The sequence below is a fragment of the Ambystoma mexicanum genome, chromosome 3q (assembly GCF_040938575.1).
Source record: "Ambystoma mexicanum isolate Mex_15411 chromosome 3q, UKY_AmexF1_1, whole genome shotgun sequence".
In the NCBI taxonomy this organism is placed as follows: Eukaryota; Metazoa; Chordata; class Amphibia; order Caudata; family Ambystomatidae; genus Ambystoma; species Ambystoma mexicanum.
The window spans coordinates 294,431,164-294,455,868 of record NC_090926.1 but is presented as its reverse complement, the minus strand read 5'-3'; positions in this window follow the sequence as shown (position 1 = coordinate 294,455,868).

Sequence of the window (24,705 nt, the reverse complement as noted above, 5' to 3'; positions counted from 1 at the left end):
TCGCTGGCCGTATCGCGCTAGGCGTTCGTGGTGTCGCAGTGACGTGTTGGACCCACGCAGATTGAATGCAGGTCTGAAGTAAGCCACATGCAATGTGTTCCATGAATACGTAAACGGGGGCACATTTATTCCATGAATCACCCTCAATGTGTGTAACATAAAAAAAAAGTTGTTTAAGTGCGATTGTGGAAAACAAAAAGGGGGGCTCCGACCACAAATCAATTGCTTGACACTACTATCCAATTCTAGTGTCTACTGTGCTGTGTCAGTTATTATCGTATATTCATGCTTCAACAATTTCATGCTCAAAAATCTGCTTTTATTTAGCAGGTCCTATCCTCTGACTGGGCTTACATCTATCATATTTATGTTTCAGCAAATGAACAGAGTGTAGCTAGTGTAATGTTTTTAACAGTACTTAGTCACAATGCCAGCGTTTGAATCAATGGTGTGTAAGTACTGTTTGTGTGGTAAATATTACATCATATTTAAACCATTTTATGAAAAGCAAAGGACAAAGTGACAGTGTTCACACATAAAGATACAGTAGTGCACACAACGCACACATTAGTTCTGCACATATTCCCTCGTGTTTATTCAAAGCAGGAATCTGCTGATAAACTGTATCTGAAGGAAGGCTAGTGCTAGTCTACTAGTTCTAAGCTAGCTTCAAAGCTGGGACCTGTTGAAGAAGCCAGCTATGGGGTGGGTTAACTGTTCCCACAGAGGACCAAACCGTTGTACGATTGGGCAGCTACAATTGATGTATTGGCATCATACTCACTCTATGAGGAGTATGCTAAATTCATTAGAAAAAATGGGGATACCACGAGTTACATTGCCCATTTCTCTTGTCCAAACGTTTGGGCAGTATATCTAAGATTTTGATCAAATCAATTCCAAACCCTGGAACATAAGAGAAATGGGACAAGACAATTACATATACGTATTGCAGGCTTTGTAGTGATCTTTGCTCTATTGAAACCTTAAAGCATTTGGTTGTTGGCTGTAACACATTTAGGGACCAACAAATTCAGTTTCTGGGGTCAGCACAGATTACTGACACGCAATGGGTCCGGTTGATGTGGGGAAATAGACAGAGTTTGATTTTATCATTACAAGCTTTTCAAAACAAAATATTTTACGGGAAAAACTGGAGGAGAACTATAATGGATTAAATGGGTTTTGTTAGGATTGACTGTCCTGTGTTTTTGTTTACTTATTTATGTATCTACTTCGTTTTCCACCTTTTCTATTTTTTCATGTTTCATTGTAATTAACTTGGATAGTATCTTATTTATTTATTTATTTATTTATTTATTTATTTATTTATTTAAAACCCAGAGGCATCTAGGAGCTTTTTGCTTACGAGGGTTGGTTACAGTGGTTCCTTACACAGGTAATAATTAACAGATATTACATGAATGGCGTACTTGGGTCAGAGGTTACAGCATTGGTTACAGGCAGGTTTACAAGAATTTCAGACCTTAGTTACATAGAATACATCATACAGTAGGTTGAAGTACATGTGAAGATGCCTTGGGTGATCAGGTTCGGGGTGCCAGGCATTTGGTTGTCTATTGAAGTGCAGGGGTGCAATAATGTGAGGGAAACTAGGTGTAGACGGGGTGGCTATGGGGAGTTAGAGGGAGGTGGTGATGGTGGCTGGATGGTAGAACAAATGAGCCGGTATGTATGTGGTCGTAAAGTTTGTAGGAGTCTTGGGTGAAGAGCCAGGTTTTGAGGCCTTTACGGAAGGACCACAGGGATGGGTCTGACCTCAAGGCCAGGGGTATGAAGTTCCATTGTTTGGCCGCAATCACCAGGAAGCTGGAGCCTCCGGGTTTGCCGTCGAAAGAGCACACAGAGCACTCTAGAAAAAAACACCACTGGGTTTATACCCTCGCCGATTATAGCTAGGATCCTGAACTTCTAAGACAGGGAGGTAATACTACGGTACTCACGCGAGGAAGGCGCAATAAGCAGAGAAAATGCAAAGATAACAGTATACCCGGACTATACCCCAGCAGTCCAAAGGGCGAGAGACATCTACATTCCAATTAAAGCCAGGCTACGACAACTGAACCTCAAATACATGCTGCTCTACCCTTCCAGGCTTAAGATCATACACAAAGGACGAGCCATCTTCCTAGAGACTTCAGCAGCAGCAAACATGTGGCTCAAACACAACAACATGGCTGATAATGAAGAGACGACAACACATCCGAAACACTGATCTAACAGGGCCCCACAAAGGAAACTTTGCCCATGACAGGCTACCACCTATGCCAGAACCTCTGTCCACATGGACGGGAGACCCACCATGCTGCCCAACCCGTGCAAAATGACACGACCCCATTGCCATTGCATTGCAACCTGCCAAGTATGGCTTGGAAAGGCCAAGAGATGGCGGGGGCACCCGAGCACCGCTCATGTGGCGCAACTGCTGGGTGCAGTTGGTTGAGTTTATTAAGTTACTGTTCAAAATGTTCTATACTCTTTGCCACGATACACACGCAGAACCAAAGCACAAAGGAGACATTGATCAGGACACTACAACATGACGATGGTGGCTAACATGAAGGTGATGACGTGGAACATCAGAGGGATGGGCTCCTACATGTGCAGGAACAGGATCAAATCATACCTGAAAAGGAAACACGTCTCCATTGCGCTATTGCAAGAAACACACCTGACAGATGAAGACAACACCAAAATGACTGAATGGTGGGGAGGACAGAGCTTCAGTGCCCCCTACTCCAAATATGCACGTGGAGTCTACACCTGGATTGATAGCTCAGTGCCCTTCAAGCTACACTCAAAGGAAGCAGACACGGAGGGAAGATACCTGCTACTAAAAGGCAGCATTGAACAGCAGGAAGTATGCATCGTCAACACTTACCTCCCCAACAATGGCATCCCAGCGTACCTGTCCAAGATAAGTGCCAAATTAACACCCTATTGGGATGGACTGTTTATGTGGGGGGTGATTTCAATTGCACACGACATTGCACGCTAGATAGGTCTAAACCCTTAACATCACCGGCTACCTCTTCCCAATCCCCACTGAACAAAGTAGTAGAGAATCGCAACCTGGCTGAGGTGTGGAGGGAACTTCACCCGAAAGATAGAGCATACTCATATTTCTCATCTCCCCACACACTGTACACTAGGATCGATTACCTGCTAGTTGACAAACAACACCTACCTCAGGTTGAATCAATATCCTACCTAGGAAGAACAATATCAGACCACTCTCCACTCCTTATTGAATGGAAAACTAAAGGGCCCAGAACACCCATGCCAATGTGGCATATGCCGTCTGAAGCCCTCACTGATGGGGCTTTCAGAGAGGACCTTCGGGATATAACACAAGAATATTTAGAATTCAATATAGGCTTCGTAAAGGGCTGGGACACAATATGGGAAGCGCTAAAAGTAGTGATCAGGGGGGAGGTTATTGCCAGTTCCGGAGGTATAAGGAAAACCCTACGGAAAAAACTAGAAGCTGGGGAAGAGAGAATCACCTAGCTTGAAACCATGGTGCCTAAAACAAGGGAAGCAGAGGAGGAACTAGCTACAGTCAGAATTGATTGCCAGAACACATGGACCAGATTATCCAAATTTGACTACATAACCAGGGTCACTAGAGCACACCAAAAAGGCGATAAACCAAGCAGACTCTTGTCATGGCTATGCAAAAAAGAACACCCGAAATACCCAATAACTGAAACAAAACCCCCCCACTGGTGAGACCCACAAATCACAACCAGAAATTAATGAGACATTTAGCCAGTTCTACACCCAGCTGTACAGCCACACAACAGTGGTACCGCAAGGGGACATCTTAGACACCCTTGAAGAAATAGGCCTCCCAACATTAGAAGAAGCCCAGGCAACCAACGTTAATGAGGATTTATTGCTGGAGGACATAACCGAGGCAATTAAATCACTGTCCATGAGCAAGACCCCAGGCAGCGACGGACTGCCCCCTGAGTTTTATAAAACATACAATGCGACCCTGGCCCCCATCCTTCTGGAAGTCTTTAGAGAATCTTACGAGAGAGGGACCTTTCCCAAAAGCATGAGGGAGACGCTGATAGTACCGATCCCCAAACCCGGGAAACCCAGAGAAGAATCCGGGTCATATAGGCCATAAACATGCTTAATTATGATATAAAAATACTAACCATCATTCTAGCACAGAGACTCTCCAGGGTGATAGGCACACTAATACATGAAGATCAAAACTGGCTTGTACCGGGTCGGAACACGGCAGTGAATCTGCGTCGACTACAACACATAGTGGCACAAACCAAAAACCTACAAATATCATATGCAGTGGTCTCCTTGGATGCCGCAAAAGCTTTTGACTCCATATACTGGGAGTGGTTGCTGGAGGTCCTGAGACAGTTCGGGTTAGGGGCTTCCTTCATTAGATGGATAAAAATACTATACCAATCGCCGGTGGGTAGAGTTAAGACTGGGAAGACAGTGTCAGGATTATGGGACATTCAGAGGTGTACCAGGCAGGGCTGTCCGCTATCACCTATGTTATACATCCTGGGACTGGAACTACTAGCCATATTCATGCGGAAGCAATTCTTTGACGCTGGCATCAAGATAGGGGGAGAATACCATATCATCTCATTATATGCGGATGACGTCCTATTATATCTAAGGGACCCCCACCTCAACCTACCAACAATCCTAGAGGTCTTAGAGAACTTTGCTTGGGTGGCAGGGATCTCCTTCAATAAAGAGAAATCCAGCATATTCCCCCTGGCGGACCTAGTTGCACGAACTGAAACTGATCTCCCAATGGTGGGGATCCAATGGAAGCTCCACACCTTTAAATACCTGGGAGTCAACATCTGGCACACACCAGAACAAACACATGGGGGCAACACACAGGTAGCGGTACACAGGCTTAGAAAAACGATGAAATTCGGGTCAAAACTACCACTATCAATGATGTTTAGAGCTGCAGTGGCTAAAATGATAGTACTACCAAGATTCTTGTATTTCTTCCACAACATACACTACCTCATCCCTCTTTCCTTTTTTCAAGTACTGGAAAAACTAATGAGAGAGCTACTTTGGAATAACACTAGACACCAAATATCCCTGAACACACTGACACTGCTGTACACAGCGGGCGGAATCCAACTCCCAGACCTAGGAAAATACTATCTGGCTGCACAACTAAGCCACTTAACTATATGGATGTCCGACTAACGTACCCCTGAAACCAGATTACTCAGACAACATGTGGCCCCAGCGAACTTGAAGGAGATACTATGGGTCCCGGCAGATTGCCTGGGGGAAACTCTGATGCTAGTAGAGCTGGGCAAGAGGGTCTGGACCAGAACCCAGAGGCACGCAAATGGGGTACAGCCCTACTCTGCAGACTTGCCGATAGCAGCAGGTGTATGCAAAGGAAGAACGGACCTAGCTCGAATGAGACAGTGGGCGAAGTACGGTATTTAAACCTGGGGAGACAAGATGGAACCTTCAGGGAATTCGAGACCATGGTCGCCAATGAGGGCTTGCCCACTGGCTAATTCCTATGGTACAGAAAAGTCAGAGAAAGAGCCAAATCACAATGGCAAGAGTTGCCAGATGAGCCAGAGCTAGACCCACTAATAACACTGCTATACAGGTTGGCTGGAAACCAATATCTAGGCTTTACGCCCAAGTATCGGGCAGGCCCAACCCCAAAAGTGAGGCTTTGAAAATGAGATGGGAATTGGACCTGGGGGAGGAAATCACTGAAGAGGAATGGGAAAGAATCCTAAAATATCCTAGAGAGGTGTCGAGAAACGCCTGATTTAGACTAATCCAATTACAAATCCTATACAGAACATACATGACACCAGTGAAAATAGCCAGAATCAACAAGTCCAGTGACCCACTATGCCCTCGATGTAAATGAGAGGGAGCGGGGATGTCACATATGTTCTGGGGGTGCCTGAAGATCCAGACTTTCTGGTCCAGAGTGGAACAGACCTGCAGAAGAGCAGGAATGACACGATACAAATGGTCCCCGGAGGAATGCCTACTCGGCGCGTACCCAAGAATAGGCAAACTATGACACATAGTGGAGCTTATGGACATGGCATGCGTGCTGGCCCAGAGAGCCATAGCAATGACGTGGAAATCCCCGAAAGGCTCACACTTCGAGAGATAGTACAGAGAGTTAGAGCACTGGACAGGGGCCAAAACAAAGGTGTGGGTAGATGGAGGAGACAGTGCAGGAGGAGAGATGAGCCCGACATTTGAAGACTGGAAAGCACTAATACGAGATATGTTTCATCCGTCGGATGACAAACCCCCCTGAACCATCCCCTACCCACCAAAACACTATTGAACAGACTTAAAGCCAATGCCCCATAAAAGCACCCGCAGAATTACTAGACTTGGTACTTATCCGCCAGTCCAACACCCAAGAAACTCTGATGCCAAAGGACTAAATGAACCGGGACAAAACCCCCGGCGTACTCAAGTGGCAAAGAGATCAGTTGTTTAGTTACTATTGTTTAAAGTTTGTGTATTACACTTGCTCCCTTTTTTTTCTTTTCTCCTTTTCCCTCTTCTTTTGACAACCCCCACTTTACCCTTCTTACGGAAATGATGTTTTAACAGGTTATTATGTAAATGTTACCAAAAGTTAAATGCCAATAAATATACTTTAAAATGAAAAATAATTTGTATGTTGTGAAAGGCCTATGTAGTTCTATGGACTAGAGAACAATAAATAAATAAATACAAATTAAGGCTGGTTTCACAGGGTCATTGAAACATCATTCTAGTTAGACGTGCGAGAGCCAGACAGGGATCGGGCATGCCAGGGCCTCGTGGCTGGATCAATCTCAACTTGAATTTCAAATAATTGGCTGCTGAAAATGTAAGCCAAGACTGCATGTTCACTGCTGGAGAAAAACATGTTTTTTAAAATAAATCTTTCATATCCGGAGTGGGCTGGGCCTGCCTAACTTCCGCTCCTGCTTCTTTCACCTTCCCGATCACTTATCCTGGCATTTGGGGCCCACAGTCTTCCCTTGCTTTAAGCCAGGGTTGTCATGCTATGCAGAGCACTTTCACATTGTTATTCGTTGTGCTATTAAATGGGAAGCTCTTTAGGTGCATCCCGGCAGACAGTGAGCAGGGAATGGATAATTCTGTGCAACACGTCAAGTGAATGTTAAGTCATAACAAGCTGCATACCTGTGAGAAACAATTACTAAAGGCAGGTGACCATGTCACAGTTTTGCTTTCTGATGATATTTGTCTTTGAGTCTTGTAAATACGGTTGCAAAACCTACAGGAGTTTTTTAGGCTATTATTAGTTTACATTGGGCCTCATTACACGGACGGCGGTGGACCAAGGTGCTATTAGCACCTTGGTCCATGCTGGTAAAATACCGGCACCGCCTTGGTGGAAAGGGGAATTACCGCCTTATTCCAAGGTTGGTGGGGCGGAAATTCCCCCTGACCCCATTGCCCTTCCCCATTCCCATTTTTGCCCGATAGGGCATAATGGGAATGGGGAAGGTGCTAATTACGGCACGGCAAATTGCGGTACCGTAATTAGCTCCCTGGTCCCTTTGCGGGTTGGTTTTTAACGCCTGCAAAAAGCAGGCGTTAAAGTCTCCAACCCGCAAAGGGACCTCGTAGTAAGGCGGTAAGGGTTAACGGTCACCGGTACCATTAACCCTTACCGCCTTCGGTGTAATGAGGCCCATTCTGTTACTTGTAGTCTTCCATTCAGGATAGCTTAAATAAAGCTACAATCGTACTCTTTTTGCTAAGCATAAGGGTTTCTACAGTTTTGAGGATTTGTTAATAATGTGATTTCTACACTTTCAAGCCTTCTCTATTTAGAGTGTGCTACGTTATCTCTTTAAAGACATACAGTGTGTGGATGGGCCTTTAATCACCTTAACCAAGATGTGATTTGTACCACCCTTACCTCTAGAGCCTTGCCTCCACCCCTAGGGGAATGTCCATGACCACCCAAGCAGGGTCTGAGGTAGGTGTAGTGGTAGGAACAAGGCATGCACCTGTGCATGTGCAACAGAGACGAGAGCAGAGAACCACCCCTGAAGAAGGTGGCTGCTCACAATTGCCAAGACAGGAGAGGTTTACCAATGTCACATATATTTATATTGCTAGTTCACTGCTCACACCATCCATTAACCCTTGGTTTGTATTAACAGACATGTGCCCTGTTTAACATATCAATACACAGTAGTTCAAATAGATGCCCTACACTTAATATTCATGTTCAAAATCATCTGATAACTCTCAGTAATGAACGCACATGGAAATCCTTTGAATTATGAGAAATATATAATAAATAAACATCCTCATTATTATCATCACTATACACAACACACTTAAAATGCAATAAACCATTAATGGAAAAACTGAACCATTGTCATTTACCTCTACCTCAAATCACGACTAAGACTGATCATCCTTCTGCAAAATATCAAATTCACCTTAAACACCAACTACCTGCCTCACCAGGTCGTGATAGGCAACATCACAAATCGTGCTAGTAAATCTAACACCTGCCTCTCCAAATCATGAAAGGCAATCTCATAGAGGCTTCTGCTTCAATCAATAACCAACATCTCAATATCTTTCTCAATGTGATATCAAATGCCGGGTAAACAAGGCCCTCATCACACTAACTTTAGAAGGTAGGGAGTTGGAAAAAAGACTGGATGCCTGCAAAACACACACAATACAAACCAAAAATGGGAAAATGGAAAAAAGGAAATATTGGAAAAATGACATAATGGCACCTATTAATGCCCCCTGGGCCATTAGTCTTACTGGTGCTCAGCATATAGACAATCCAGAATAAGATGTTTGCTCTTGGGTCTTAGGCTGTGATCTGAAGTGAGCTGAAGTGCCTTAGGAACAAAAGCAAAGCGCATTCCCCAAGCAGCTCAAAAAGAATTCCAGTTCTGCTAAAAAATGCTTCAAAAAAGCCAGAACCGAGTTTGGGGCTTCAAAAATCCAGAAAAAATCATTAGGAGTGGAATTACCCCTCCCATCTGTGGAAGCCTTGCTGCTTTCCTCTCCTTCCAGCTATCTGTGTCTGCCTTTGTCTCTTGCTGTCAGATTTGTCACCCTGAACAACAGTATGCTGGGCTTGAGCACACCCTGTTACATACCCCCCTGGGCCATCCCTGTTTTCATGCCTTTCACGCCTAGTATCTCTGTCCTTCAATGCCAACTAGGAATGTCAGCAACAATTATATTTTAGATTACATTACTGTACTTGTGCACAGACCTGCCAAGGACAATGTTCTGTCCTTCAATAGCATTTAGGGATTTTGCCAGCTCAGCCCACATACCAATTTAAGCATGGAAAAATAAAATGGGCAGACATAGAAAATACATGTCAACCCAAGCAGGGCCACCACTTCCACCACTTAAGAAGCGAGTGCATGCTTGTACGTAAAGCAATTTTATTGTACAGTAGTCCGGCAAGGGCCTAGATGACGCTGTAGTGTCAAAGGAGCCTGAGACTCCCCGAACTGCACAAATTGACACATTATATAAATGTTTGCAACAGTTAAAACACTCCCATATATTTGATCAAAAGCCACCCCTCACACGTGATTGGTTAAAGACTATACAAAGAAATCCAGTCTTTCTGCAAATCCCCATTCCCTTTGGTTGCAGTTATCTTAACTAACGTCTTCTGCTCATGTGTACAACACACCCCTTTTTAGGCTTTGTCCGTGGCAGGTCACAACATCATCACATTGTTGTACATTCACATACAACCATAATCTATTTACAAGTCAAAGCTGGCCTGAGACCCAGGGACGTAGGATACCCATAAAATCTAGGGGGGGACAGGGGACACCTTGCAACTATGCTTTTTTTTATTTAGTTATTGTGTTTTATACGAGTCCTTTTGTGGCTTTATATACAATTGTGATGCCCAGCCTGTGGGGCATCACGAGGCTTGATGTACTGTATCAGCCTACCTGCAACACTCTTTTGACACATCGTGCATCAAAATAATCATTCTGCTACTTATTTAAGTATGAGTTGTCCTGGTTGTTATGTCCTTCGTACCTCTGTGGGCAACCCTACAAAAGAGTACCTTTCTGACCAGGGCAAGTATCTTTAGTTTTACTGGAGGGTGGGGTGTTCCATCAGAAAGTACATTGAGTGTGTTTGAAAGGTATACCACCCAGCGCCTGACAGATAGCACTGTGAGCTAAGTGCTTGCACCTGATATCTGTGCGCAAGCTGCTGTGGCAGGTTCAAATCCCGGCAGGGTCAACTCAGCCTTCCATTCTTCTGAGGTTGATAAATTGAATACCACTCTGTGGGATAATAATGTCTTCTATTATTTCAGAGCTCTGAGACCTACGGGTGTGTAGCGCTATATAAGAAATACATTATTATTATTATCATTAGTGTAGCTTTTAAGCAGAATGCACTTTCCCAGATAAAATCAGAATATTTACTACTTTCAGCTTCCTGAATGCATCTACACCACCTCTTGGGGTTGCACCAGCATGCTTTAGATGACATCCCGTGTCCACTATTTGGTGGTGTTACTGTTTACTCACTTTGCAGCCCTTTCAGATGCTAGTACTCTGCAAGTGTAAAAAAGCATTTTCATATTGATTGTGCTCACATATGTCCATTCTGGTGCACCTATATATGCCACTATTCCCACATAGGAAAATACTCATGTTTGCTTTGTCCATAATGCCAGTAACTATACAATAACAAAGCATGTTTATGATAGCTCTCACAATACATGCCAGTATCCACATGTAAGAACATACTCCTGTTGGCTTTGCCTTAATGCCAGTGAGAAAATGCCATGCCACAGGAAGAAAATATATCCTTGCTGGCTACAAAAATCCCCCACTCCACATATAAGAACACTCATCATGTTGTATTTGCTCCCTAACAGCAGTAAAAGATGTCATGCCACAGTAAAAAAAACAGCCTTGCAGGCAGTACTAATGCCCCCATCCCAATGTAAGAATACTTATGTTGCCTTTAGCCTTAACACCAGTAATAAACTGCAATGTCACAGAAAGAAGACATGCTCTTGATGGCTACCCGGTAAGATAGCTCAGCAGCCTGAGCACATGATTTTGTGTGATTCGCAGGTTCAAATCCTGGCAAAGCCAACTCTGCCTTTCTTCATAGTGAACTCTGTGATCTCTACCCTCCTCTTTGTCCCTTGTACTATTATGTTGCTTTTGCACATTGTTACCTCTCTCTTACTCTGTACAGTACTGTTTTTCCTGCTCAATAAGGTGTTTCCACCGCTGTGATACTTTCGGGTTTGGCAGATGTCAACAAATGCAATAAATAAATAAAGTTCATTATATTAGTGCATACTTCAGCTTGGTGATACATTTGATGCAAATTGTTCCCTGTACATCGCTTTGGCGAAAGCGCTATATAAATGGCATATCATCACACAAATCCCCCCCATATAAGAACACTTATGTTGCATGCATCATGTTATATTTACCCCATGTAAGAATATGTATGTTGCCTTTGGCCCTAAACACCAGTAAAATAAAGACCCAAGTCGAAATAAGGAAACATGCCCTCACCATGTAAGAACAATCACTATGTTGCCTTTGACCTTAATACGAGTACAACATTCCATGCCACAGTAAGACCCAGCCAGGCCAGCCCCACTGTAATATTCTCCCCCATCCCCAGTCCAACCCCACCATCACATAAAAACACTCAAGTTGGCTTTCCTTTGCCCAAAACCGTCAGTAAAACATGCCATGGTCTTGTCAAAAAATGTTCATGCTCCCCCAGATACACAGAGATATGGAGACATTCAGACACATGCAATCAGAGATCAAAAGAACAATGGAGGCAGATAAAATGGAAAGACAGAGGAAGGCATTACAGTAGACGTCAACTGCCTGGGGCTAGAGTAAAATAGCTAATAGGTCAAACCAAAAGAGGGCAACTCTGGCTAAAATTAAGAGTGTACTCCAGGTTATTGCAGAAAATCACACTCATACAGATACCTACCCTTAGGTAGGCCTCAGAGGCGGGCATGTGTGCCGACAGAGATCTAGGATGGTCTGACACAGGCAGATGCATACACTAAGAGCAGCAGATGCGTTACGCGTACACTAAGAGCAGCAGCTGAGGAGAAGGGCCTGGAGGGTCAGAAAGAATGCCAGCAAGCTTCACGTGGCAGCTGCATATGCTAGAAGAGGCCACTGGTAAGGGACGGGTAAATGCCAAGACAGGCACATCTTAAAAATACCAGCCACGTACACCGGGAGAGCTGAAGGTCAGAGTTGGTCAGCAAAGGCTGGAAAAAGAGGAAACAGCAGCCATGTATGTTGGAGTTGGCTACCGATAGGATTAGGCCATGCCGGAGGCAAGCAGTGCAGGAGATGGCAGCTGTGTATGCCAGAGCGGCCAGCGGAGCTTTGGAGGACTCAGGACAGGAGGCAGTGGACACGAAGATGCGGGTACCCAAGTTGAAGCAATATGGCTGTAACCATCACACTGTAAGGCAACAAGCACACTTGTTTCTGCAGCTCTTCTGTAGCCACGCGAGGATCACCTCAGTGCCAGCCACAACTAGGCCCATGCGTCAGAAAGATCTGCCATTTCATGGTTGGTTGTACGGGCAAGGGGTCTTTGAATCGTGACCTTACAAGCACCTTCTTCTTCAAAGGAGGGGACTGGAGACTGACTCCAGTCCTCGCGGCCCGCGGCAAAAAAATACTTTATTTTTTCACACTGAACTGGGCATGTTATTATTGTCCATGCACAGTACAGTGCTTTGTCGTGGGGGGCCAATAGATGGGCCACCGGGGGGGCAGCATTTGGCCATGATGGCCCCCCCTGGCCACCCCAGCACTCCTTGGCGGCGCCCTTGCATGACCCTCACATTCACAGTCACACGGTCACAACCTGTGCTCAACTCACGCACTACTCACTCCTACTCAGTCTTTCCCCACACAGGCTGAGGTTTATGCAGACAGTGTGCGCGCACACACACATAGCACAGTCACAAATCAAAATCTCTTTTAGCACTGGAATTATATAATCATGAGCATTGTTATTGGACACACTCTTACGCCATTCCTTTTGTATTAAGCAGCCGGGGACTGAGTTCCTCCTGCTGAAATTGTGACTGTGTGTGCGTATTGAAGTTGAATGCTTAACCCACACACCTATCTTGCTACCGCAGAATGGACAGGACATATAAATGTCACAGGGGGCCCTGCTGTTTGAATGCTGCATACAACATGTGCCATATATGTTTCACAGTTTCTTTTAGTTTATATGAGGGAGACCCAATTTGCGTAGGAATGCATTCAGTTTTGTTACACACGGTCAAGGTCAATGCAGACGGAGTTCTTTCTATAGAGTATATTGGACCAATGTGCTCCAGGTACATTTAAGTTTGGCACAGTCATGTCATGCTTCACACTATGGACTTAATTACGGGGTGACAGATGTGCACACCCCGCTTATTTAGCACCCCTCCTCCGGCCCCAACCCATGCAGCCCCCGGCCCCCGCTAAGGGTATGGTCTCCTCGAGTCTCAGGCTGCCTCAGGACTGGTTGAGTCAGCGTCGCAGCAGAGCAGGACTCACGCTTTCTCACCTCTCAGGAGCACGCATCGCTGCCTGGCTACTGGCTTCTTCTGGAAGCTGAGGTCAGAGTATGCGCAGTAGTGCACTGCGCACTCGAGTCGGGCACGTGCAGTATGTTGTTCCCCGGCATGGCTGGGCATGCATGCGATGCTCAAAATGCACAGGCACGGGAGGAGGAGGAGGGGGAAAGCACGAGTGAGGTGCCTGTGAGTAGCAGAGTTGTTGTTGTAACAAGAAAAAAATCTTTAATAGTACCTGGCCTGCTGCTGAACTGTGTGCATACTTCAGAGTCTGAAGTTTGCACCCATCACTGCACAGGCTGCAGAGACTCAGACACACAACACAAGACTCCAGAGACACACAAACTGGGGGAAACTGGTGGGGGGATAAATGGCATTGTATCCCCCTCTCAAAATTTTCGGGGGATTTGTCCCCACTGTCGCCCCCATGTCCTACGCCCATGCTGAGACCTCCTAACCATAAATGTAATTGCACATGGTTTGGACAAATACTTCAAGCAACATTAGCAGAAGAAGAATAAACAGTTTCTCTTTGTACTGCTGATAACCATTTCACCCACCGCGACTTTCTGGCGTCTCCAGAACACTCTAATCTAAACAACCACCAATTCAGCATGCATGGCACATCCTGAGAAAACAATTGAACTATTGAGTATCAGTCACTCTGGCCTTGAGCGGTACTTCACCCCAAGTAAGTTTATTTTTGGTCAAAAGCAAATGGCCGTATCCCCATGAACAATAAATAACAAACTCCCATGCACTTAAAAGATTACATCTTCCTTTGCGATACTGCCAAGCCATAGAAATCCTGGCCGGTTTGTTGGCTGACCATCTGCTCGGTTAATCATTACTTCTCCTTTGGCCTCCAACCCTGCAAAATCAGTTGTTCCAGATGCTTAGAATTCACCTTGCAAACCCGTGGATGCAGAGTTTTACAATTTTATAAAAAAGGGCCTACTGCATGTAGATGTATACATTCCCTATGTATGTATCTCAGTGTGCATGCATGTTTAATAACTACTGTCTCTTCTTCACGGTGGGTTTTCCATGACAAGTCCCCTTCCTCACATGCACATTCTGAAACTCTTTGCTTCCCAGCTTCAAGGCACTTCGCAGCACACCATATCCAGAACATGTTCATATTTAATTGCATTGTTTACATTTATATAGCTTAGTGCATGCAAATCAAATATGTACCAACTTGAACACAAACTAACCCTTTAAAGTAACACATCCCATTCACATTAAATATGCCGGATACATTTCAAATTGCAACATAGTGCCAACTTCGCTGCACCCCCAGTCACAAATATGGCTCATGCAACATGAACACCTCCTTCTCAGTGGGACCTTTCCTGACCACCCTAACATTCCCCCCTTTAGTTAATACTTTAATTAATAAACGTAATTCTTCTTCTTTAAAGCCATCTTCTCTGAAAGAAAACAGGGGTGATGGAGAGCAGAAAGGCAATGGAGTGTTTCCTGCAACTTGTAGAGGAATAGTGTACAGCTAGGTGTGAATATTCATATGTTGCCAAAGTATGAAGGGCATGCGATATGAGGCATCGAGGGGTAAGACCGTGTTGTAGAATGAGGTGTGGGATGTTTTAAACACCAAAGTGGTACCTCTAGCGAAGTCAGTGATGCGAAGTGTGCAGCTGCAGTTCCCATTGGTGCCAGCAGGCATGCTGCAATTGCCCTTAAAACACAGAGAAAAATGGGTGAGTGTTGGTATCTTTAAAGGATTTTCTTACCCCCCTGAGCCATGCCAGATGTTGTAAATATTTCTGCCACACATTTCCACATTCTTGGCTTACATGTGCTACCCATTCTTCTGAGGATTCCCTCATCCCTCCAGCTCTGCAATTCTTGACTCTTTGCTCCCATAGGTTAGTCGTGATAATAGTCCCTTTTAAACTCAATTGGACTCTTTGTGTACACCGAACATTCTTTTTCTTTTTACGATCTGTAGCTGAACATTGTTCATCAACAGGTACAAAACATGCTTGGGACTGCACTTTGACCATGTACAATGCTCGGTGCACTAGAAATAGTGCGCCTGCCAATTCTACTTCATTCAAGATAAACACCCTAGGGACACCAGAAGCACAGGAAATGAGAGATCAAATGTAGCAACATCCTACAGATCTCTCGCTCACAGCTCTCCTCATGTGGCTATACTATACGTTATCTGCTGCAAAACTATGTGCATCTACTATAGGGTTTACATTTTCTTCTTCCTCATTGTTCAAGAAATCAGCATAAACATTTATTTGCGACTTCAATAATATGTCATCAAATGTTATGATTCTAGATAAATTGAAACCATTCATATTCTTACTGTTTGACAACTTTTAACAAGATGACAAAAGAAACAAAAAGGACATATAAACAATCATTATACATCCAAAGTTTTATTCTTCTTCTCGAAAAAATGTCAATTCCTGTTTTTTATCCGCCCCCCCTTTTCACTGGAATGAACTGCGAATCCTTAGAGCATACTGAACTTGAGCCTGCTCCTGTGCTGTTGGAGGAGTACCAGTAGCCCTTCGTACATCACTGATATGGACCAGATCGTATTGCCCTCGAACTTCAAAGCAGTTGGAGTTGCGAAAATCACATGGTGCAGACCATGGAAATACCGCTCATTCCAGCATCGCACAAAGGTTCGGAAAATTATCCAGTCCCTGGGGAACAGTAGTTGCTTTTACAGGTCATTGGATTCTTTGCTGAGTCCATCTGTAGGCTGTTGGTGAAAAGACAACCTGTGAAGATATAATTCTGACACTTTTGGTTAACACCCTAAGGTACTCCCTAAACTCCTCACCCAGGACCTTTGCGGTCTTATGTACATCTGATGCTGTGCATGCATGAGAGAACAGTTTGTATAATCTACGCCCCGTCATGTTCCAGTGAGGACTGAGGTGGTGCTCCTTCCCTGGAGGATTCTTCAAATAAAATATAACCAAAGGAAGACAGTGCAACAACGATTTACTTCAATCACCACACATTTTTGCTAACCGGACCTTAAGAACCCTGTTTAACCAAATCCAAAATCCTGTTGGCCTGTGGGTGGTATTCTGAGCACAACCGGTGCTTGATTCCCAAGAGTGAAGTGATTTCTGAGAACAAAGCATGAAAAAGCAGGTTCCTTTGTCAGACTTCAAAACCCTCCAAATTACCCATCGTGGAAATAATCTCTCACCAGAAATGCTACTGCAGACTTAGGGCCTCATCATGAGTTGGGCAGTATCCCGGCTGAAATACCGCCCAACTGTAATAGTGTTAGCACCCACTGGTCTGTCGGTATTAACACTGGATCACGGGTTTGCCGTTAACAGTAAATCCCCATTCACTAGTGGGTCCATTGGAAACAATGGGGCATTTTCGGCACTAATACTGAATGCTAATACAGCCGGCAGTAATACAGGGCGCTAAATGGGATTTTCAACTCCAGAAAAAAGCTGTAGGTTAAACAGCCTAATTAGTACCCAACCTGTGATAGGGCCAGCCCTTAAATGGGGCGGTAATACCCTTACTGCCAAATTTAAGGGCTACAGACTAACTCGTGATGAGGCCCTTAGTATCAGGGTGTACAGAGGGACCAACCTCAAGCCACTGGGTGAATGGACAAACTATGACTATAAGGTAACAGTCGTTTTTACATCTCACAGGTATGTCGACAAAGTCAATATGGAGTTCCCAAAAGGGCCAAGAGGGCCTAGTCAATACTCCCCTGATGAGCCTCATGGTGTTTCCACGATTGAATTCCCTGCAAACTATGCAGTTTCCTACTCATCAACTTACCCGTTCCTGGAGGTTGGAATAAACCATTCCTCCTGCAGCTCTGCTGTAATTTGTTGTTGAGAAGTGTGCGACGGGTAATATAGTTGGTCTAGAGCCAGAAGAAGCAGTTCTACAGGCATTGCTAGTTTCCCCATCAGCTCCTACCTCCACAGCAAATTTATGGTTGAGAGGGCACATCCTCTCTTTGCCCAAAGCTCCTGTTCCTCTTTAGGTGCTTTTCCTTGCGTTTCTATGATCTGGAGCACCAGGACTGCAGTGTATGGAGCTGGCAACTGTACCTGCTGGGACACGATTTCCATTTTCTGGGAATCTGTAAATGGCAAATATGCTGCTTCATTTGCCGCCCTGTCTGTGTCATCATTTCCAAGTGCTATAAGTTAGTACAATTAGTGTGCACAGTGAATTTTACGATTCTAGCCTCTGTGGACAGGGCTAACACTTTGATTAGGCTGGATAGCAGCGCAGCATGTTGGACAGGGGGTCCTGTTAAATCTCCTAAACCCTCTTCTCTGCCACCTTGATAACCCTGAATGCACAGTGGAGGTTACATACGCAGAGTCAGAATAAATAGTGACCCCCTTCCCCTTACTCATTCCTAGTGCCTCTATAAGTGCCACTAGGTCCACCGCTTGCGCAGTGTAACTCAAAGACAACAATTTCTTTAGCCTGACCTGATATTCCTCATCCACAAGGCTCACAACCGCTGCACATGTATGCTTCTCACCAGTTTCCTTATTGATTGTCGAGGACCCATCAACAAAAAGAACTTCACCTCACTCAAAGCATCCTCCTTAACACTCACCCTCTCTTTCTCTTCTCCTTCATATGTTGCACAATCGTGGAAAACGTCATCAGGTGTCACTGGCTCGGCTAAAAATATGGCTGGATTGCCTAGGTGAGACCGTATGGGATGTATAGAAGCATTTAATAGAATAACCTCATACCCTGAAACTCTTTGGGTCATCAAAGTCTATTTGGATTTTTCCAAGATCGCAAACACTGCATGCTCTACATACAATGCTACCGGATTTTTGAATTGCAAAAGCCGCTGTCACTAAAGTTTGTTCACAAGGGAACTGTCCATGCATCACTGGGTCTAGAAGTCAGTTATAGTATGCTAAATGTTTATGGCCTAGCGATGTTTGGTGGATCAGGACCGCTGCCATTACCTGCGTGTTTCTGTTATAAAGGTATACACTGGTTTCTGGAACCAGCTCAAAACAAGTGCACACACCCCGGTACAAGTTCAACTCTCAATTAACTCATGCTGGAGAAACAATAATTCACATATTAACTTGCCATTGATTCAGTAATGAGTAGATAACATGTCAATTTAGCAACAAATGGGAAAAATGCAAGTTACAAGTTATATATCACATAGAGCACAATCTTACATTCCTTGAACACCACGCCAGGGATCCGTTCAATTTAAGGACTGGCCTCTTTCTCCCTCTCAAGCACCGGACTGAATGCTCTGGTCTGGCCCGAACCCTTGTGCACTCTCTCTCACTCTGGTCAGCCCGCAAGCCAGACGCAACCTTGTTAGGAACCACTGCTAGGAGCAAGCTGTCAAACCCAAGGCACTTGCATGTTCACAATGCAAGCCTGCTGGAGAGTCGCCCCTGCTCATGTGCATCCACTCTTTTATCAGGTGTGCCTGTCACTCAACGTGATGTAACCTTTCTAGAACCTTTCTGGTGTCAAAACATGTTTTTGGTGGAAAATTACCATGCTGCACCTCCAAGTTGTTTTTGCCCCCTCTCACTCCTTCTCCCTCCCATCTATGGGCTGGGGAGCATTTCATTGGAATGTGTGCTTATCAATGTCGATGGCCAGTCTGTACCCTACTGTACCATTCTGTGTCTGTTTACCAAAGAATGTGGAATATTGCTTGCAAAAGCAGACTGTTTCCGTGAAAGCTAAAGCCAGCAACACCGAATGCACATGTAGGCCTTGCAGAATGAAGCAAATCACTCCTAGTGAACATTTTCGTGCAGGCCTGTGTGTTTTGCTAGTTATTATATAAACACTACACTGCTAGGTTGCAAACACTAAATGCACGCCTCAATAAGTCATTAACTCCATTCTGCCTTGGAAGGCTGTGCACCCATGCAAATTGTAGTTAGCTCAGCAGGTTTTGCACCAGCACACACCTGAATCATTATATTTCACTGTTCGAGTGAGAAATTAAATGACATGTTTTTTTGTAATTCAGGGTCGCCGGGACTGGAGCTTTGCTGATTGTAGCCCTCAGTTCCCGGAAGGAAGTCACCATTTCTTCAGACCATTCTGTCTGTGTGACGAGTCAACTTCCAGGGCGCTAGTGGTACAGGGATGAATATCGGGTTCTAAACCATCAATCAGCCACACACCTCTAGTACACCAGAATGGATCTAACAGATTGGAAACACAAGCAAATTATAAACCTCCTTGTCCAATTTTGGTAACGTTGACGGAACAGCAGGCTTATCTCCGAAAGGTTGTGGATCATTGGTAATTTGCAACACAGTAAAAATGCAAGCATTACCCAATGATATAAGGGACTGCCCAGTCAAGTCTGTATAAAAATATCTACTCGATTATTATCACAACAGAAAGTTCTAGCACACTACAAAATACTGTTGAGGAATGCAGAGGACAGGCAAAGGGAATTCACTCTGGATAATGACAGGAGGGTATTAAGAAGGAAAAGGGGATTCACTCTGGATAATGACAGGAGGGTATTTGGTAAAGTAATTAATCACAATAGTTCAAAGATACTCTGTTTTAACACAAAGGGAGCAATGGATGATAAAATGTCACTAGGGGCCTTCGGAGAAGGGCCAGGTGGACAGAACCACAATGTACCTTGTGCTTCTAGAGGTGCTTGATGCTCGACAGTGTAAAGTTGGGTCCAGTGTGCTTTGCAGCTTCTGCAACAGATTGCAAGACAGGAGACATCTGCGGGTATCAGGCGGCAGGCAGTACGGCCAGCAAGGCTGAAAAGACGGCTGCAGGCTGGCCAGCAACTCAGGGTCAGAAATCATTGTCTCAGTACTGGTCAGTGGGTCTGAAGCACTGGTCGATGCAGTGTGAAAACAGTCAGCAGTGCAGTTGGTTGTCGCTGGAGGAGCTCGACTGGCTTCATAATGTCCTTTAGGGCAGACATCGGTAGATGCTTGTCGATGCACTCCTCCTAGCTTCTTCACTGGGCTCGTGTTTTCCTTAAGCAGATGGCCCAAAGCTGAGGAGAGTGTTGCAGGCAGATGCCTTGTCCTTAGTTTGGTTCAGCGACTCTCTGGCACTTCCCACCTAGGATGCTTGCTGCAGAGCCTAGGAGGGCATACTATGTGCTGGCTGGGTACTGGTTCTGTAGCTGCTGGAGGGAACTCCGGATTTGGTATCTCCCTCTGTTCCCTGGGAGATGTTTAGGGGAGGGATCTTGCTTCCCTCTTGGAGGTCCTGGCCTTCCTTCATTGGCAGAAGATGTAAGGCAGCCTGTACCTTTAGCCAGGGTCCAATGCCGAATTTGTCTTGCTACTCCTTGCAGTCTTTAGATGATGTGCCCAAAAGAGGGGCTCAACCCTTTTGAAAGCCAAATTGGCCATAGTAATTGGTGTAGGCTAAGCTTACCTTAATGAACCAATCCTGGGTCCACACAAACAATCTTCTGTATGCATGAGGTCATAACCAGAGTGCTTTGCAACAGAAAAGGTAAAGGAGTGAACATCTAATACTAAGTCCCACTCATCTTCCTTTCTGTTGTGGAACAAAGGGTCTCTCTGGTTAATTGAGCTCTCTCTGGTCCCTTATTAAAGTGGCAGGTCTCCCTTGACGCTGCAGTGAGATCACACTTTCTGACATCTGCAAACCACATTCTCGTACCTTCTGAATGGGGTCCCCCTGTGGGGATGACTACTGTAAACAGCTGTGCCAGACATGACAGTTCACTGACCTTGATAATAAGAGAAGGGAGCTGGCTTCAGGTTGACACAGATGCATATCAAAGGTTGTAGGGGTTTTCCTGTCTCCTTTGTTAGTCCAGCGACCAGCTCCCCTGGCCCCCCCGTGGGCCTGTTTGAATTCAGTCTGATTAGTATGCAAAGCTGCCACCAGAAGAAAGCAAATAGACAGGGTAGATCCATGTAGGCTTTGTTAGTTTATTAGGCTGGTCATGGCAGGAGGAAGGTTTCACCCTCTCCCTTCTGAGATGCCTTGATGTACTCTTGGCTGTCATATCTCAACTAAATATGACTGCGATTATGGCACCTGTTGGCTGTGTCCACCCAGAGTACACAGGTCTATGTGTCTGTCGTGCGGTGAGCATAGGAGAATGTATGCAGATTAGCCCCACACATTTTCCGGAGATTCATCTACCATCATTCAATTTCTTTGAAAATTTCAAAAAATCCAGGTGAGCGCACACCCACTGTGCGAATGGTCGAATTTCTCACAATCGGACCCTTCACCTTATGCGCTTCCTTAAGTCACTGAAGTAAGGGCCTCACGTGACTGGAGTACTCAAAGAGCCTAGATCTACAATTGTTACAGAGTCCCAAAAACTGATTCATTTGTTTCATGTGCCGGGTTGAGGAATATTTTGAACTGCAATGGCTCACTCTGGCATTACCTTCCTTCCTCTGAGCATTATCATTAGCCCCAAATATACTACCTCTGTCTGTCAGTACTGCAATTTTCCTTTGTCCACTTTGTACCCCTTGTCCGCAAGCATGGTGAGGAGCATTGTTGAATCTCCTCGACACTGCTCTTCTGAAGTGCTACAAACTGGAAAATCGTCCATGTACAGGATTACTATACTGGACACATGTAAATTCCCCAAATCCATTTGAACCACCCTGTTGCAAACACTCAGACAGTCACAGTACCCCTGGGGCAACCTTGGGTGCTCGAATCTCTGACCATGAAACGTAAACGCTGTGAGGTACTTAGAATTGGGGTGCAAACGGACCGAGAAAAATGTATTCTTTAAGTAAATCACAGTGAAGTGGGTTGATCCATTAGGGATATTACAGAGAATGGTAGCAGGCTTTGGTACCACCGGACATACCACCTCAACAATATTATTGAGGGGGTGCAAATCCTGGGCCATCCTCCAACTGTACCCCTTTGCTTTCTTCGCAGTGTAGATGGCCGTGCTACATGGGGACACAGAAGGTTGTGTTATGCCGTGCTTCAACAATGCCATAATGGTCTCATAAATTGCCTCGTCCGCCTCTCTAGAGATAGGGGCCTGCTTAACCTGTGGTAATATTGCACCAGGTTTCAATTGTATCCATACTGCTCAAACACTCTTTAGCAGACCCACATCATGAGGATTGCTGGTCCATAAATGGTCCATCACTTTTTCCAAATCCTCCTTCCAATGTGGTGATGTATTTCTAACAATGAGCATGGTCTGTGGTACTTCCCTTTGCTCTATCGGTATCTGGCAAGGTACCCCAATCTCAAAAAAACTCTCTAGTGTACCTTCAGTGTCTTCGAACAATTGCTCGTCAGACATGACCCTTAGAGATAAGGTTGGACCGATGCACAAAACTGTGCACCACTCACCACCTTCCTCATCAGCGCCTGAGAACCACCCTGTTCTTCTTAATCACTACTGCTCATAGGAGAATCCTTTTATTTATTTATTTTTTTAACATTTTATTTATTAGCACTTGGTGTAATACAGACGGTCTAATAAGGTCACAGCGTAGGATAAAATACAAATCGGTAGTATCATGGTACACTTGTATAACTTTCATTGGGAGGCATATAGCACAGATCCACATGAAAAAGTTGCATACAATACTAAGCCAGAGAAACACCTCTGGACAGTGTGAGGGAGGCATGGTATCACAAGTAGACACTGACAGAAGAGCTGCAAGTTTCAAAACCTGTTATGCTGGTTTAAAAGTTTATGGAAAACTCCTATCTTGCCCTATAACTAATATGGGAGTATTCTCGACCATCAAACCAAAAGAAAATACAATTCTAGTCAATATTTAGTCAAAATAAAATGGCCTACACTAATAAACCTAATGCCTGCCCTCTTTCTAATTAAATCTAACAACAGTTCAAATCTTGCATCTCAGTTTCTTTCTCTTCCCCTGGCTTCTATGACATCAGATATTTCACAGAGACTTTCAACTGGGCAATCTTCTTTCACCGGACCACTCTGTTACTTTGCATCTTTAATGTATATTTCTTTACAATGCTTTGCTTTCTATCTCGTCTTATCGGTACACGCGCAACCTTCATTCGTCGGATACTGTTTCCATCCAATTTCATTAATACAGACCGGACTTTCATTGCTTTCATCAACTCACTGGCTGTGTTAATTCATTTTTGTCTTTCGTGGCTTTGATCTTGAAGTCAAGGCTGATACCACAACTGCTGCTGCTGCACCTCCACAAAAGAGGTTTGTCTCTTCTCTCTGGCTGGGGTTCCCTGCACATCCTTCGAGGCCCTTTGGAGGAAATGGCGCCGGGGTGTCCAAGGTTTCTCCATACCTAAGTTCCGTCGCTCGGCCTGTCGCTCTACTCCGCCTGGTTCGCCGTTACCCTGGATGAACTGCTCCTTCTCATGCATCGTCTTGAATGTAGTGTGTCTCAGTGTTCCACCTTGTCACCATGTGGGGAGAGCCATCAGGTACCATGTGTTTGTAATTAAGGTGACGTGCCTGACCCTGCCTGATCTTATTAGTGGGACATGTCCAATGTTTTGCATGGGTGGTTCTCTTTTCAGCCTCAGACCTCCTGTTCCTCGGCTCAGTGTTTGTGTAAGGAAAGGGGGGATCTGGGAAGTGGAATATCCTAAAACATAGGATGAGACTTGGGTATTTGGAAAGGGGGGATACATGTCTCGCCATCAGGCATTCCTCCCCCACTCCGTGAGGACCCCTAACCCAGGTGATCCTACCACACTTGTCCACCCCCACGGTCTGGATCCAAAGGTGATGGCCGTGCCCTGGCCATCTGAGTAAGGGATTCCTGGTGTCTAGGCAGTGAAACACCCTCTGGTTTTTCTCATACCCTTCCCCTATGCGGTGTGGATGGATCTGTTTCGCAGGGGAACCCGGGAAAGGAAGTCAACATCCCCCTGGTCTTTACCCTTTTGATGTTCCACCACAAAAGAGTATGGTTGTAAGTCTGGGCACCATTGCATGACTCGAGGGTTAGATTATTTTCTCTGACTTATCCAAACTAAGGGTGAATGATCAGCAATAAGGGTACATTTCCTTTCCAATAGGT